This window comes from Chironomus tepperi, unplaced genomic scaffold, assembly GCF_022539635.2.
Source record: "Chironomus tepperi strain 1889 unplaced genomic scaffold, CSIRO-AGI_Ctep_v1 contig_376, whole genome shotgun sequence".
Lineage (NCBI taxonomy): Eukaryota > Metazoa > Arthropoda > Insecta > Diptera > Chironomidae > Chironomus > Chironomus tepperi.
This window is the reverse complement of record NW_027226498.1, coordinates 4,769,289-4,786,617: the sequence shown is the minus strand read 5'-3', so window position 1 is coordinate 4,786,617 and position 17,329 is coordinate 4,769,289. Positions and strand designations below refer to the sequence as shown.

General features: G+C 29.9%; 1 protein-coding gene across 1 annotated transcript in view; it reads left to right on the top strand.

Moving 5' to 3' along the window:
* Positions 1-1,257: 1,257 nt before the first annotated feature.
* Positions 1,258-17,329, top strand: part of 2mit (leucine-rich repeat-containing protein 2mit) — a 37,029-nt gene continuing 20,957 nt past the window's right edge. Inside the window, exon 1 of the mRNA XM_070647783.1 lies at positions 1,258-2,166. The gene's annotated coding sequence lies outside the window, so the exon portion shown is untranslated. The remainder of the gene's footprint in view (positions 2,167-17,329) is intronic.

Here is a 17,329-nt window from a genome sequence, read left to right as displayed (position 1 = left end):
GGTTTAATTTTAAACGTTTTTCAAACGATATTCAGACTTCTGAGATCCATAGCTGCACATTTTAAGGTTTTAGGCTATTGACAGTTAAATGAGTGAGAATTTGTCAGATTTAAACTTGCAATTTAAATGCAAAACGTAATAAATGAATGATCCCTTATGTATTCATTTTCTGTTAATTTTTATTTGATAGTAAACTACTAAGCACTAACTGCAAATTTTCTGGTCCAAAAAATTATTTCGACTAGTTTTCTCCTCCAAGGAAAATTTGATGAAATAATTTTTAGTTTTTCATTCTAAATATAATTTTTTTTAGTTATTTATCAAAGCATATATTTATCCAGATGAGTAAAAATAGTAAAATTTTACTTTATCTTCTTTTCCTTGTTACTAGGAAACGATACTGAGACCTTATAAATTAATTTGAAATTTATTTAGGTAAAAGAAAAAGTTGAAAAAATATTTCCAGTCCCGAATTTTCTGCCTGATTAAACACAATTTGCTCGATTATTTCTATAAGTTGTGGTTAACTCAAGACTCATCCACAATTTATGTACCGAAGTGTTATGAATTCCCCTAAAGCACTTAACCGCAAGAGGCTTAAAATTTTGTTTTGTAGATTGTAGGAATTTTATAGTAAGCATATAAAAATGTCTGTAATTCCTTCATTAAATTTTAAATTTTATGTGTCTATATTTCCCTATTTTGAACTCCCACATGGTGTATACGTTTGTTTATGAAAATTATTAAAAGCAATAAAACAATTTTATTTATTTATTAAAGAGCTTACATCCTTTATCCAAGCTACAGACTGATAACTTTTTTTTTTCTATGTTTTGATTATGTATTAATCACTTTAGGGGAACATAAACAGGGCATTGTCATGGCACACAAAAAAAAGATATAAGCGAAGTTGAAGGTGTCAAGGTTAAAATGCTGTTTTTATGTACGATTGGAGGCAAATTATACATAACAACTGACAGTGGAACTGGTGTGAAAAAGAGCAGAGAGAAATAAAAAGAAGAAAATTTCAATATACATAATAATATGTAACGCAGAGGCACTGTCTGGGAATTCAAAAAGTGCATCATGGAAATCGTCAAAATAATTCCAGTCGCGCATGACAATTGTAGTCCTTTTGTAGACTTTATTCAAAAAATCTCTCCATACACAATGTTCATTCATAAAAAATGTTGTGTGATTCTCAGTTGATATAATAAGCATTCCATCAGACTACATGGACCCAGTCGTTGACGAGATTCGGAACGGTGTAGATGCACACAAAATTTTACTAAAAAAATAATTTTTGTGACACAAAAAAAAGAATAAAAATTGTGCAATAACAAAAGAGGAAAGAAAATCAAGGTACAAAGGACAGAATACCGGACATAAATTCTTCATATGATATTATTCAGGAATGATGCATGAAAAGTGATTGAGAAGTGGAAAATTAAATTGTTATCATACATCAAAAAAAATATGCTCTCAAAACGACAAAAGAATGATGATGGTGATGATGATGATGCCACTTGAAACTACAACTCAATTTATTGATCTTATATAAGAGAAAGAAGATGAAAAAAGTCTTCTAAGTGAAATCAAGACGAGAACTGCTGTGGGAATGCACGGATGAAAATTTATATTTATGACAATGCCGTGTAGAAGAAATAAATAAATAAATAGTGCAGAAAATATAGTGTTGCTAGAAGAAAAATATTGTATAAATTTTCATTATTTTGTTTTGTTTTCCTAGCGGATAAGCAGGAAAATTTGTGTTGAATTTTTACAATCCACTAAATTTGTACCCCGAGAAAACAAAGGAGCATAATAAGATATACGGGGTGAAAAAGAAACAAATAAAAGTGTATAAAATATTTTGGTGTATATATCTTGTGCCGTGTGTTTTTGGAGTGCAGATAAAAGATAAATTTCACATAATTTATGTGCATAATGTGAATAAAGAGAAATAAAATAAAAAAAACCGGGAGGAGCAAAGCAAAGCACAGCACAAAATAAAAATAGTGAAACAATAAAAATTGCATGAACGAAGAAAAATTTGTGATTGCCATGATTTATAGCGGATTAATACTGTCACAATCATCAATTTATCTAAAATTGAATTAAGATATAGACACGACGACGACGCTTTGAAGGAAATCTCTGTTGAAGGTACATACTTTTTCTCATTCCTCATGTCATTTAAAATACACTCAGTTTTAGGGTATATCATTCGCCAGTTAGATCTAAAATTGAATTGATCCAGAGTTGTTATTTTAAAAGTGACTTTTGTGTCACTTTTAATCTCGACTAATTATATTATACTTTATTTGAACCAATAAAATTATTATGACATATTTCAAAATCTTAGTTGGGGGATTTGGTAAACAACATTAATGCTTCATATCAACAATAAAAATTGTATCTATAGTTAAAATATTAAATTAACATATCGATCATTGAAAATTTGAAAATTATTTGCTTGAAGCTTAAAACTAAAATATCACGGAGACAAGAAACTACACATGAATCAATATTATTTTTTACATTTGTCACACAACGACTCCACTGACGATGTCAAAACAAAAAGCTTCGAACTCATTCATAACATAACTACAACTCTGAAAAAGATGAGGAAACGAGCTGAAAACTTTTCACTTTTTTTTTTGACATCATCAATTCAATTTCAAAACAAATAAGAGATGAAAAGATATAGATCTACGACAAACGGTTGGATCAGTCTGTTGAGCAAAACTCATCGTTAGCAAACGATATAAAGATTGAAATCGAAAAAATCTATTTCCAGCTTATAGAGAGAAAGAATTTTTTATGCTTTTACAACGAGCTTTCGAATGAATAAATCGTAAAGATTCTGCTTTATTCTATTTTTCCTCCTATCCTATTTTTACGGTCACTTAACAATTTTAGAGCCTTCTTTTTACACATCCTACACAATATTTATTTATATTAAATAAAGAATGAGAAAACATTAACATTTTAATGCAGTCATGGACAACCTTTTTTCACGATACATCATTTTAGTAACCCTCGACAGAAATCGCCCATGGCATACGGTTTATGTTATTTATATTGATATACCGCGGCACAAAAGTTGCCTACCACTGTTGTGTTTTGAAATCAAGGTTGGACCACTTTTAAATGGAATAAATTTAGAAAAAAAAATGTTTTATAATTTTGTTTTTCTTAGAAGGAAGTTTTCTTTTGATTTTTCACACAGACGTATTGAAATGGAAAAAGTTATTTTAAAATTATTTATAAATTATTTTTACACTCGATTGATTCAATTAATGAAGAAAATCAAAAGTTGTCTTATGAATAATTTAAACTCATCTTTTTTTAAAACCTTTTGACGCTGTAACAGAAATAATTAAGCTAATTCATTAATTAGACGTTCGGAAATAAAGTAACCCTTGGAAGGGATAGGCTGTTTTATAAAACTCTGCCAGTAAGATTTTAAGGACTTCGTAAAAGCTCAATTTTACACCTACAGCTTTGTGGTAGAGCTTTCATAATTTGTGTCGCTCGGAATATGGATAAAATCTTCAAAAAATCACTCCACATTAGATAGTTTTGATTCAACTTCTATCAAAGTTATTCAATCATCTGTTTATTTTCTCTTCGATTAGATCATGCATAGAAAAATAGTCAGAATAATCTTCTGTCAAGCATGAGTGTATGAAAATATGTATGTATAGCTATGGAAATCGAATCATAAATTATTGAATTAAATAAGCATCAAGTCTTACTTCATTGAGCAAATATTCATGCATTCATTCGAACAAAACTGAGGAACTGATATACATAGTTTTCAATGTAGCAAAATAAATAGAAATGAGATATGAAATTCAATTCCCAACTTACAGAAAGAAAAGTCTTATTCATGGCTAGGAACAGCTTGAGTTGAAAATCCTTGCCTAATAAAAAAAAACTTGAAACTGTATAGAGGAAAAAAAAGTTATGGAAATTTTATGACATACAAAAAAGCGCAATAAATGAAAGCTTATCCAGTGCATAGTTTAGGCTATAGTCATATACGTATCTATCCCCCCATATAAGGAAGGAAACTATTCATATGTATAAAATATTCAAAATACGAGTGTTATGAATAAATTTCCATACCCTTTATTGTGTAACTTTTTACTATTCAAGCCCACCCGAAAAAAAAAATCAACCGGCAAGAATATTTGTTGCTTTTGTCTTCCTCATCATACCACATACATTATCCTTTTTTGTCATTTTAACAGCACCACTCATTCTCTATCCAAATAAGTGAGTGAATGAATGAATGAGTTAGTGCCTTGTGTGCCCAATGGAGAATGAATGAATAATAAATCCCAACTCATACATATATGTATATACAGTCTCTATATATACATATATTACATAGCGAAAACTATAAACAATCCATAAAAGGATTAATGGGCATGAACGATATAGCAGAAGCTGTATCAGTCGTCAGAGTCAAAAAGTTCATGATGATACATCTTCTCATTCCACAAAGTTTATCCTCATATTATCGAATGTGGATGTTGTTGCATGTTGTATAGAAAAACTATACACTCAATATATGTTAATGCTTTAGAGTTATAAAATGAACCCATGTTAAATACGATTACATGTCCAGTCAGCCAACTATCGAATAGTTACTGTAGTTGAAAAAATCATTCATTCATAAACATGGTAAGGCACATTGATGTATTTCTATTTTTACGCACTATCTTTTCCTTTCTTCACATTTGCTTCTTCTCGCCTTTTTATAGTGCTAGCTTTGAACTTTGAAATTCAGTGAAGTGGTCATTTTGGAATTTCAACTTGATAAATTGATAATCGATAAACTTTGTTTAATTTACTATAGAAAACTTTATAGTCTGGAATTTCGAAATATTAATAAGTAAATTTAATATGGATCAGTTTGTATTACATTTTTGGCCGGGTTTAACATATTAAGCAGAAAACTTTATATTTAAAAACAGTATTATTTGGAGTTTGTATTAAGAAGCATTGTTGGCTTGATCAAATTCTATAAATATATATTATTTTTGAAGAAATCAGCTTTGTGAACTACAATTAATAATCTATATCACACCCTTTAGACCTACAGCTTATAGTGCGATCCGAATTTTTCCAAGCTCTACACATTGTAAGGAAAATGAAAGAGCATGCTCACCCTAGCGTGCTCAGCGAAAATTTGAGCATGCTCTTAGCGTGCTCTTTGTACACTCGGGTTTGTTTAATTTACTATAGAGCACGTCGTAATACTTGCAATGTACACAGTTACAATTCATGTGCGCAAGATTACTAGTATATCCTAACTTATCTAGCAGTAGTATAGACACATTTTGTGCTAAATAACTCAAACTCCACGCAACACACGAATCCACATTTGTAACTAAAACGCTGAAATGGAAATAAAGCTTCGAAAATAAGACATGACTTGAGATTTAACCCAGAACTTTTGGCACGTAAGGCCAACACTTAACCATTTAGGGCACTGATGTCATTTCAACGCTATATAATATTCTATAGAAATTCTACAGAAAATTTAGTTTTAAAGTGCAAATGCGTCTACAAGCTTCGCTACTCGATAAACAAGAACGATTCATACTGGCGATTTTATACTGATCGTTAGATTGAATTAGAAGAATGTGAAATTAGTTGTGAAAAAAGGACAATAGAGAGGACGTTGAAGTATTTCTATTCTATTTTTATTTTATTTTTTTTCTTCCGTGATAAAATAAATATAAGACATAGAAAAGGGACATCTTGTCCCAAATGCAAAGTATACTTATTGAAACTATCTCTTGTTAGAATCTCTATCCGATGGGAAAAATTTTATGCTCCAATGAGCTGTATATTGCTCTCGCTTCTTCCTCATTCAATGATCTATAATATAAGATGAATGTATATATGGGAATGTATGTGTATAATAAAATAGTTTCCTTCATTCGTTCTCTACATGACTTGATTTTTTTTTCTTTCCTTTTTTGCTGTGCTTTCCTAAGATAGAAATATTTTTTTACATGAGTCGATAGTTTCACACGAATATTAACTTTTTATTCCACTTCACTCTCAAGCATGAGTTGCCACACATAAGATTTTGTTTACAAAGCAACATTTGAACATGAAAGAATTTTTTTTTTTCTGAAATGAGGAGGTTCCTTGTCAATCTGAAAAATTTCACACTAAGTGATGCTTATACTTTTCATGTGGAAAAATTTAATCGAGAGTTTTCAAAAGCTCATTTTTAGTTATGAGGAAATTGTTTTCGTGAAATCACTACAGTCTTTGAAATCACAGATTTTCTTATCTGTTTCTAACTGTTTTTAACTATTCTTGCATAAGAAACCGAGAGAGATGTAACTACGCCATACTTATTTTTGCTCTAACTTTAATTTATTTTGAATAATGACCGTTCCTAAATAAAGAGCAAATGTCAAAATTTTTTCGAGGGGCATGCAACTACGCAAATTTTATTTTAGCCCTATCTTTTATATAATATTTTGTCCAAATAAAGGAAAATTGGACACTGCTTGTTTCTAAATATTGAATCAACACCACGAACTATTTCGAAAGGCATACAACTATGTCTGGCTATATATTATATTGAATTGAAACTGAGTATGCATTTCGATGGCATCAATGCGCTAATATTCTGCATATATGCAAACATTTTTTTAACAGCTTTATATTTTTTGCTGTTTAAATAACTGGTAGTTATTATGCTCAGTTCAGAGTTTTCACAAAAACCAAAAAAACCTTCTTGCATGGTTACCTTTTTTTCCAAAATGTACTAAAACCATTTTTGAAGTAATATATTCTTAAAACTGACTTCTATAACTAAACCTCTTAATTCTTGATAAACAGTCACAAAAACACAACAAACTGCAACCAAATTTCCTACAAAAAATAAGTTGATCCAGTAACTTTATTCATTTTAATATTCATAAATTCATAAAAGTGAGACATATATGAAAATAACTTGAAGAAAAAAAAATCCTAGACAAAGCTTAGAGAGAAAAGGAAGGATTATGTCATAACCAATTTTTCTGTTTTCTATATGATGAACTGTATTATTAGATGAGATAAATTTTGGTTTCCTCAGCATGAGAAAACGAAGAAAAAATCATAAACTTTTTCATAGTCAGATGATAATCAGAATTTTTTCCCCTTCCTTTTTCTTTGCTGTTTGTTATGTTGCTAACCAAATGGGAGTTGTTCAGAAAATTAAGAACTTTTTCCTTAGTTGCGAATTTTTAAAATAATTAAAGACTATTTTAACGCTTTTTTGGTGCTTACAATTTCACTATGATTGGCTAACTTGTTATTGTTCATGATACAAACATAATTTTGTTATGGATTCTATTGATTGGATATTTTTTGTTAGCCAAATATAATAGCTGGATAAATATGCGCTTAATTCTCTCGGTAAATAACACGATCAAAGTCTAATGTATGGTTTCAAATTTTAAATTTTTACTTTGCTCTGGTCATATAAAGCTAAGAAATAACTTTAACAATAAAACCACTTTTACTGCGATACAGGAAAAACTTATCAACAATACCTTAGAAAACTATAAAGTCCATTCCAATAAATCTAAAATATTTTACTCATTTATATTGCAATCCATAAAACTCTAACAAAAAAAAAAGTCATAAAAAGTTTGGCAACAAGGGAACTCGGAAAATCTCATAAAGACATTTTGTTTGGTAAAAAAATTAGTTCCTTTTCATCATAAAAATCACAACAATTTAAGCAACACAATAAGCTTTGTAAAGTTCTCAACTACTTTATTTCATTACATTGACTATAAAACAGCTGTTATATGTTTCATATGAACTTTTTCTGGATTAACTAGTCATTAACTGCAAATGAGTAATGCCAAAATCCCCTGCAAAATTCATGATGTCCTATAACTATTTCTTCAAAGTCTCAATAATAAAAATTATATAAAATGTTGATCTCAATAAAATATTGCCCGTACCTCTTCTTCTCGTATGAATATGTATTTATATATGCTCTAAACTTATACATCTATAAAAGAGAGGGGTTTTATGACATTATGCTCCATTTCATAAAAATTATTATGTTAAAAACTAATACGGAACTGGGAGTGAAGAAGAAGAAAAAAGGCACAAAAATGAGCAGGGTTGTGAAACTTGGATGCAAATGTGATTTACCACTTCAATCTATTGTACCACGCCGATTAGACTTACATTTTATAATGAGATACAAAATATTTGCAAGTTCTGCACATTGCAAGAACACGAGTATAGCAAGTATGACCAACGAATAATGCTATTTAGGTTAAAACGATAGACCCTCTTTAAATGAAGGAAAATATAATATACTGTAGAAATACATAAACAAACAAACATTAAATTGATTATAAGACCATAAAAAATTCCAACTCTGCATAGCAAAGAAAAGAAGCAAAGGAAAAAAATTAAAAGTATTTCTGGCATTTTATGATGACATAAATTTTTTTCCGTCTAACTTTTTCATATTTTTATATTGTATACTCATAGAATTTATGAATATGACTTTCCTTAATATGCTTTTAGGATTAAAAGCAGAGATAGAGGAGAGAAAATTTTTTGATGTTGTTTGCCATCAAACCACTTTACCGAAAGTTGGGAAAAAAACGTATTAATGATCTCGATGTTGAAAGGGTCACTTTTTCTACCATTGAGGTTGGCTCCCATACCGAAAATAAAGCATTCATATATTTTTAAAAAATATCGGAAAAAAGAGGAAAAGAAAGCAAATGAAGGAATGGACAAGGAGAGGGAAAAAGGTCTATAAATTTAAATTAAATTCTCAAAATGTAGTCATCAGACACTTGGGAGAGTCTTTAATGCGACAGTAAATTTTCACTATATTTTCGAATTCAATGAGATTTACGTTAGAAATAAAAAAGATTTTCGAGTCATTTTTTATTTTTATGTTCTTTTTTATATTACTACAAAATTGTTTAATCGAATGGTGCTAATGATGTTTAATCATCATGAAATGTATTCTTGATTAAACATTTTTTGAGGACACTGCCATAAAATTTCAACAGATTTTTAAATTTTATTAACTCTTAAAAAATCAGAAATGTAGAAATTTAAGAACGTCCTAAATAAGAGCTAATCTCATGGGACAAGAACCATGGGATGATTTTGAATCTGATACATATTTTATATTTATAGCTAATGACCGTCATATATCAGATGATTTGTTTCCTCAAGTTGATAATTTATCAAATTTTGAGATTCATTATGTTTTATTGCTCATTCATTATATATAAGATTCATTACAAAGATGACTTACTTCTAATATTGTTAAACTAGTGAGGGATGCGTATTAGACTTCTGTACTCAGTAGACTTAATTTTTACAGTAGGATCAAAACCACTGTTTTGATGACATAACTGCCTTTAACCTTCAAATCAGAGCTGTAAGTCGCATTTCCAACACATTTCATTCGGAAATTTTTCCTGTCGAGACTCGAATCTTTGATCGCAGGTTGATCGCAGGGTCATTTTTACCAGCTCAAAACCATTTTGTCACCGAGTCACTTCGAATCCCAATGGGTAATTAATCATCTAATTCAAAAATCCTTTAAGATCAAAGTGAAAGATAGAGATGCTTATCTCATATCTCATGCAAAGTAATACTTTATTTTAAATGTTTCCATCTTCAACGCTATCGTCACTCGCTTCAGATTGAATTGCAAATTTTAACTGTGAATGTTGAAACTGATTTGAATTTTAAATTTTCAGTTCAAAATTAAGGTGAATTATTATGCATGCACGTGATATAATTTTGCAAAAATTGACATGTAGACATGGGTAAATCTACTCATGTTAATAGATGATTGATCCTTTTTTACATGAAGATTTTTTATGAAGTTATTAAATCATTGGGATTAGTTACAAGCTGATGTATTTTTAATCCGAAAGTGAAGACTTGAATTTAGCAGTATTTTTTATAAAATCAGCTCTTTAATCTTGAAAAGCTTTACTTTATAAATGTTTTCAAAAAATTTACACAAAAACACATACCAACGTCCATAAAATAAAAATTCTCATTTTCTTTTAAAAAAATAAATCTAACTTTGAAAAGGTCAAGAAGTACAAAATAAATCTTCATCGTTTATTAATGTTATGCTTAACATTTGACCTTTTTGATGAAACATTTATTATAATATTTTATTTGCAATTAAATTTTTTTTAGAAAAGTCTAGTGCTGTGGTGGGCAACTTGTGCAGCGGCACAAAAACTGTTGCCTACCACTATTCTAGTACATTTTATTTTATATTTAGAGATTAAATTACAGTATATTATTTTTGAGTATTGCACTGTTGTCATTCGTATTTTTTCTTAAGTAGGTATTTTCAATAGAATAGCAAAAATAGGACTGCATTGTGACAACAAAATTTCTAAGGAATGCTTTTAGATAAAGCTGCTCAGAGATGTTTGACATTTTAAAAATAACATATCTGTGAGTTCTATCAAAATATAAAAGCTGTTGAAAAATACTTTAAATTTCTTAAAGCTCTTCAAATATGTTGCTAAACGTGTTGGATTTTCAAAATTTTCTTGGTAAATATAAACGTTTCAGTAACACAATAAATATAATTGAATGCTGTGGAAGTTATATTCAATTTCCACCGATTTTTCCGTAATTATTTTTAACTGAATCTTAAACTCTTTGGAATTTTATTCCAAGGCCTGCTCCACTTCGTGTGCTTTTTAGATTATTTATTATTTATTTCAGCACCTTGACATATTAAATAAAACTTATATTATGAAAGTTGTAGTCCATGTAAAAGAAAATAAAGAAAAATATGAATAAATTACAATAAATGTGAAATGAATAATATTTAACTTCCTAAAACTAAGTTAAAAGTCAATAATTGACAATGCAATCATATGGTTCAATTGATACATTTTGAAATAGAAGGAAATATGTCCATTAATATTTTATTGAATGGCTTAATAAAACATTTTGAAACCAAAAATTGAAAATGTGCAAAGGGAACAATTTGAATGAATATAGGATGTACATGAAGTGGAAAATGCACAATTGAATCACTTGAATGAATAAAATATGAATAAGAAGGAAAATGTATGAGAGAGATACAAAAGCATTTGTTGTTCATATTCTGTTGTTAAAATACTCTTCAACAATGATGAATGTGCTTAAAATTTTCATAAATCACAATCAATTCGAGCAAACACAAAGTGACTGCTTATTTTTGCTTATTCAGAAAGAAGGCCCTTTTGAAAATTTTCAATTGAACAAGCAATGTGAAAAGGAAAAAAGAGATTAAATTTGCATTTACTTTTCACCATTCATCAGTGTATATAGTTCTTTTTCTTTCATATTTTAAGATACTTTCACAATTCCCTGGGTGCATTTTTTTCTTATTTTTTATATTCAGAATATATTTATCATCTCCTTACTTTACTATGCTCATCGTTTTTAGCTGCAATTTTTGAAAAATGGATTATTCTGTGATTGAATCTGAGTTAATAAATGCGCAGCAACAATGTCAGGTTTCTTGATGTCAAAGAAAAATTAAATCTGAAGTTTCAAAACTTTTAGATTTTTACGTAAAATGAAGTGACAGTTATCTGTTGATGTGAATTGGTTCATCTATCATTGAAATGTCCAGCCCTGATTGCGTTGACTCGTCTTAGATATCAGCCTCACTTTAGTGTCAATACAATTCTAAGTTGCTCCTAAATTAATACTGATCTCCTAAAATGCTTCATATAAAGGTATATTAAACAATTTTCTAACTTCGTTTGCTCAACAAAAGTATACAAAACACAGCAAAAAATACTAAGAAATCATCTTTGCGTAACAAAGCCAATTAAATTGTTCTCGTTCAAATCACGAGATGGTACAAGTGGAAATTTTTTGTTTTCTTTCACATCGACTATCTTCTTATACTTGCCTTTTATCTTTCAAACAAGCATCAGCAGTTAAATATATTAATATTCAGTTTCTCTTTCTTTTCGTTATTGTATATTTTTGCCATTTTACAATTTTTTATTATACTGCTCATTTTTTTTTTTTTTGCTTATCCACCCTCAAATTTCTCTCATCTCCCTCTTTTTACTTTTTTATGTAACTCGGCTTCCGACAAAATAATCTCTTATTCGCACTCATAATTTTGTTGTTGTTGGTGTTGATATTGTTAGCATGTAAAAAGAATGAAACGGAGAAGGCAAATTACGAATTATAAAAAAATTTCTTTCTCTTTACTTGTCTTCTTTATCATCCACATCGTCATCTGCTGAAGCTTTTACCGAAAATATAATTTGAATAATAGATCAAAGGAAGAGAGAATTAGAGATTTTGAGGGAGGAAGAGAAGAAAAATACATCAAATAGGAAATTCAGAAAATCATAATTATTTTATCGTTGCAAAAAGAAGTCTTTTTTGTGTTTTGAAAATTTTTTTAGCCGATTTTCATATTTTATTGATTGTATGCTGATTATTTTCGGAATGAACTTAATGAACTCTCGACAAATTTTGAAATTGCTGAGAAATTCTTTTAAAAATGTTTGAAATTTTCGTATTAGTGAGGTATTTGGATGCATTTTTGCACAGGATCCACAACAAAAAAATTCCTGAACTAAACGATATCTGGTTGCTGAGATTTCAAGCCTCATTCAGCCAATCAATGAACCAAACAGATTGAAATATCAAAAATCCGCTAAAAATGATGCTCATTTTAGTAAATTCTATGAATTCAAACTGAATAATTTAACACAAAATCCCTCATTCATCTAAAAAAAGCATTAAAAACTTTCTTTTGTTATTAAGAAATTTTATTTCCTCCTACCTACTTTTCAGCAAACATTTCATTGCTTCAAGACTTTTTGCTCTGATTTCAAATAATGATATCACTGATTTAACCATATTAATCGTTCATAATAAAGAAGTTTTATGACAGCCGTCGACATCAACTGCTGAGTTGTAATTTTTATCATCATAAACATTTTTCTCCCTCCTCAATTTCCTTCTCGTACACTTAATTCATTTCTTTTTCCATTTATGATTTTCACTATGCTACCCCGAGCGACATAAATGAAGAAGGTTCAATACGGACGCCACATTTAGGAGTTGATAAAAAAGCAGGGTTTAGAGTGAAAAGGTTTAGCGGAGCCTTTAAAGATTCTTTTTTTCATTTTTGTGCCTGAAAAGTCAGGCAGTTTATATTTCTTTGATATGATGTTATAACTATACGTTGAAAATGCGCTTTTCATAGTCACAACTGACCACATTTCTACTAGTTTATTATTATTTTTTTTATTTTCCTTTAATAGCTCACTATGACTTGACAGTGACATACAAATTATATGGTTAAAAACTCACATTAAAAAATATTGCAAAGTGGATTGTATGAAGATCTGTGCGATGAGAAAAATGATGATAATTTTTTTCATATTTATGACACTAAATGATGAAAAAATATAAAGCAATAAATTGTAATTAATTGGTCAAAAGTCGTGCACAGGGGCGTAGCCAGAAGTTTTTTGAGTTGAACAATGGGGACGTGGGCGTTGAGCTTGACATCCAACCAAGCCACCCCTCCCATTAATTCCCACTGGTTGTGCATTCGAAAGTTCAATTAGCTAGACAAATGCGATTAGCGTCCAAGTGCCGTGGATATCACACCGTTAGATCGTGCTAATGATTCTCAAGTTTCTCAAATCAAATAGCAGTAAAATCCCAATATTACATCCCATTTCACCAAATTCACCCATTTACAGCACAATTTGGTATATTATTCAACTCCCAATACTCTAAATACTATCCTTAATTATCTAACCTAAAAAATCATCCCTAAACTCCCATAACTCCAAGGACAAAATGCAGGCAATTAATTTCAATTTCATTTCAACTTGCGTCCATAAAAACATACAATAATTATATTTTCGTCGTCGCACGAAAAAAATTATCTCTCTCGCATTGGCGAGTTGTCGTCTCAAGAGCCAAGTTAGAGAAGAGTAGACTTCATTAAAACCTCATTATAGCAATTTTTATACAATAAAAAAAAAGTTTTAAATAAAAGAAGAAAGCAAAAGAAATATTTTTTTCATCCTCTCCATCCACAAGCACGGAAAGAAAATAAATTTTTCATGTTTTTTTTCCTCTGTCTTCCTCCACCACTTACAATATCACAACCATCATCATCATCATCATCGGAAGTATCTCCGTGTCTTAGAAAGTTCTCATCTCATCTTATTTTCATTACTTAGACGCGAATATATTTTATTCTGTTAGTATTTATAATACTTTAAGACTTTTTCACAGGTATCTTCGGGTGTCTTCTTGCCTAAAACTTTTGTTGTTGTTGTTTGCTTCTTTTGAAGGAATAAATCTTACATTTATGTGGTTTTTACTTTTCTAATTTGATGACTTTATTTCTTAGTTTTGTATTTTTGTTATGATCCTCTTTTAAAATTAACGCAGGAGCGTTCCTCGTGGTCAAATACTTTATGAAGGGGTTTAGATGTAAATAATTTACTTTTGAATACTTTTTCCAAAAATTGAGGATTAGTTGTAGTTATGACCTCCTAAACCGGGCAGTGGGTCTCAATATGCCCCTTAATTAACACAAAAGGACACATTCCATGAATAAATTGAAGAACTCTCTAGGACAGTGTCACCCTTTCAAGGCGTTGGACTTTGTTGAATCATACTTTAATTTAAAGCCACATCGGCCTAGGTCGTATCACTGTGATTTCTCATTATATAAATTCCCCCTATCACTCTCTTAGAGACCGTTCACTTATTTCGTTACAAAATTAACTTTTTTCGAAAATGAATAATAGTAACTCTCGGAATTTCTATATTATGAATCAAATTTAACCCACCTTACATCCACTCTTTAACGTAATAAGTGAACTTGTCGTTAGGGAATGTTTAGAAAATACGTAACGGTTCGTTAAAAATATCGATTTTAAAAACCCCCGTAACAAAGTTGCAACATCCATCCACCTCAACGTTACGTAATTTCCAAACGTTTCCTTAAAGTTTATCTTTGTAAGTTGCTACAATAACGTCAACAGAAATTGAACATCTTTTATTTTGTATCTACATCTGATGAAACCTAACAATGAAAAGTACTTGTAAATTTCCAAAAAGGACAATAGGATGCATTAATTTAATGAAATTTTTAAGAAAAACTTCAACATGATTACAGAAAACAAAATTGTTGAAGCTAAAGAAGCAATCCAATTTCCTTGTTTTTAAAGTTTTTTTTTTCAATTTGAATGAAAAGTTTCCTTAAAAATTACTTTTTTCCTGCTCTCATTTCCGCCTTCATGTTTTGTAATTTTTCTTCCCAATTTTATATTCGCTTGTATTCTTAAAGTTAACATTAATATAAATTCATGAAACTCTTAAGGTTTTTTCCGCTCGAATTTTTTTAAAAGAACCATAAACAATGAATCGAAGTTGTCTACTCAGAAATACATGAAGAGTTATTAATTGAGGCTCAATCTTGGGTTCAATAAATTATAGGAGTTGAAACGAGGTTTTTTTGATGTTATTAAAGTCAAGAATTTCCTTTGAGATGTATCATTTTTCAAAGCATTTTATACATATTAAATAATTTGTTTTTTGTGAGTCAAAGTGGCTCGATGACAGAATGGTTTAGTTATTTGGTACCTAATTATAGCAATACTTTCGATCTTGGGTTCGAGACCCGACATGGGGAGAAAACGCGACTCGCAGAATTCCTTCGTTTGCAACAGGTGTATGTGGTTTCCACCATAAACTATGGATCTACTGAGTGTAGAGGTTTGGAGCACCCTCACTCGTTAAGAATGATTTCAATCACACTTTGTAGGATAAAATTATTCCAAGAGACCTAAAAACATCATCACAAATCACAATAATTTATATTATTCATAGCAACTCATTACGCACAATGCATACATCTCAAGAAAGTGACAAAGAATCGTTAGAAAGAATTTTCTTTCCATGCGTGAATTTATATTCTTCAATGTATCATGTATGTCATTGTTTCATAATAAAAAAGTGAACACTCATATGGGCCTTATTAGATGTACGAAAAAATATAGCAAACATCATCATTTATAATGTTTTCTTTTCGTTGCACAGTCTGTACGATGAGAGTAAGGATCCATCAACAAACGGCTCAACATCAACTTCGTATGAATCCTTATAAATCATTTCCTCGCGTATTCTCAAAGGAAATGAAGGCATATTACTGAGCATTACACATTCTTTAACATTTATTTTGTGAGTTTGAGAATTGTATGTGTATAGATAGAATTTTTAATTCTGAGGACAGGGTGTGCTCAGAAGACAAGTGGGGAGTAGGATTGGCTTGTGAGTCAAATCCTTCCAAACCACTTTGTCTCCTGTTATGAATAAAAAATCATTATTTCGTTAGGATTTTTCGTGAATAAAAATTTCAAAAATTCATCTTCACAAAAAATTTCTAGCTACGCTCCTGTCTAAGAGGGTATGAAAAAATATGAAGGTAAACAGATTCCCATAAATATTTCATATTTTTTTCCTCATTTCTGTTATATTTCCCTTAATATTTTTGAGATTGTGAGCATATATAGATGTAAAAGAATGCAAATTGTCTAAAATGTCTGGTATTTTTTCTGTCATATTTGTTTGCTCATTTTTTTACCTTCATGTGCCATCGACAGCAACCAAAAGTTATCCATTCGTATATAAATGTTTATGTATATTCACGAGGATTAAAGTTACCCGAGGAGAGAGGGCTTTCCCTCTGAATGAAATGGAAAAAAAAGGAATTTATTGCGTATAAAAAGTGACTTTTTCATGTTTATTCATAAATATAGGACCATATAGTATGCATCCTATGCTTTTCTATACAACATATACATGCAAAATTGCCTCGAGATACGAAACAGCAAATATTTTCATTTTGGGATTTCTTGGTTTGAAGTAAAATATTATTTTTTTGTGGAATATAAAAATGCCTTTTTTCACTGGTCTATTTTTTAAATTTTACGGCATCTGGGTTTACTATTTCGGAATGTTGTATGTAGACAACATCATGTGAAAAACATACAAAAATTAGATCATTGAGATCCAGGACCTTCAATAGGGCGATTTGCGAATAATATTTGTTTAACCAGTTAGGTTGCGCGTCAGACCTCTGCACATACTACAATCTATAGTGAGGTCAGAAAAGGCATGGTTCGTAAAGACACAATGAAAAACTTTCTTGTGCCGATTCTAGATCTATGGTTGTAGTGTGATGGGTGTTGCATTAGTTAGATACAGAAGTACCTAATTTGCC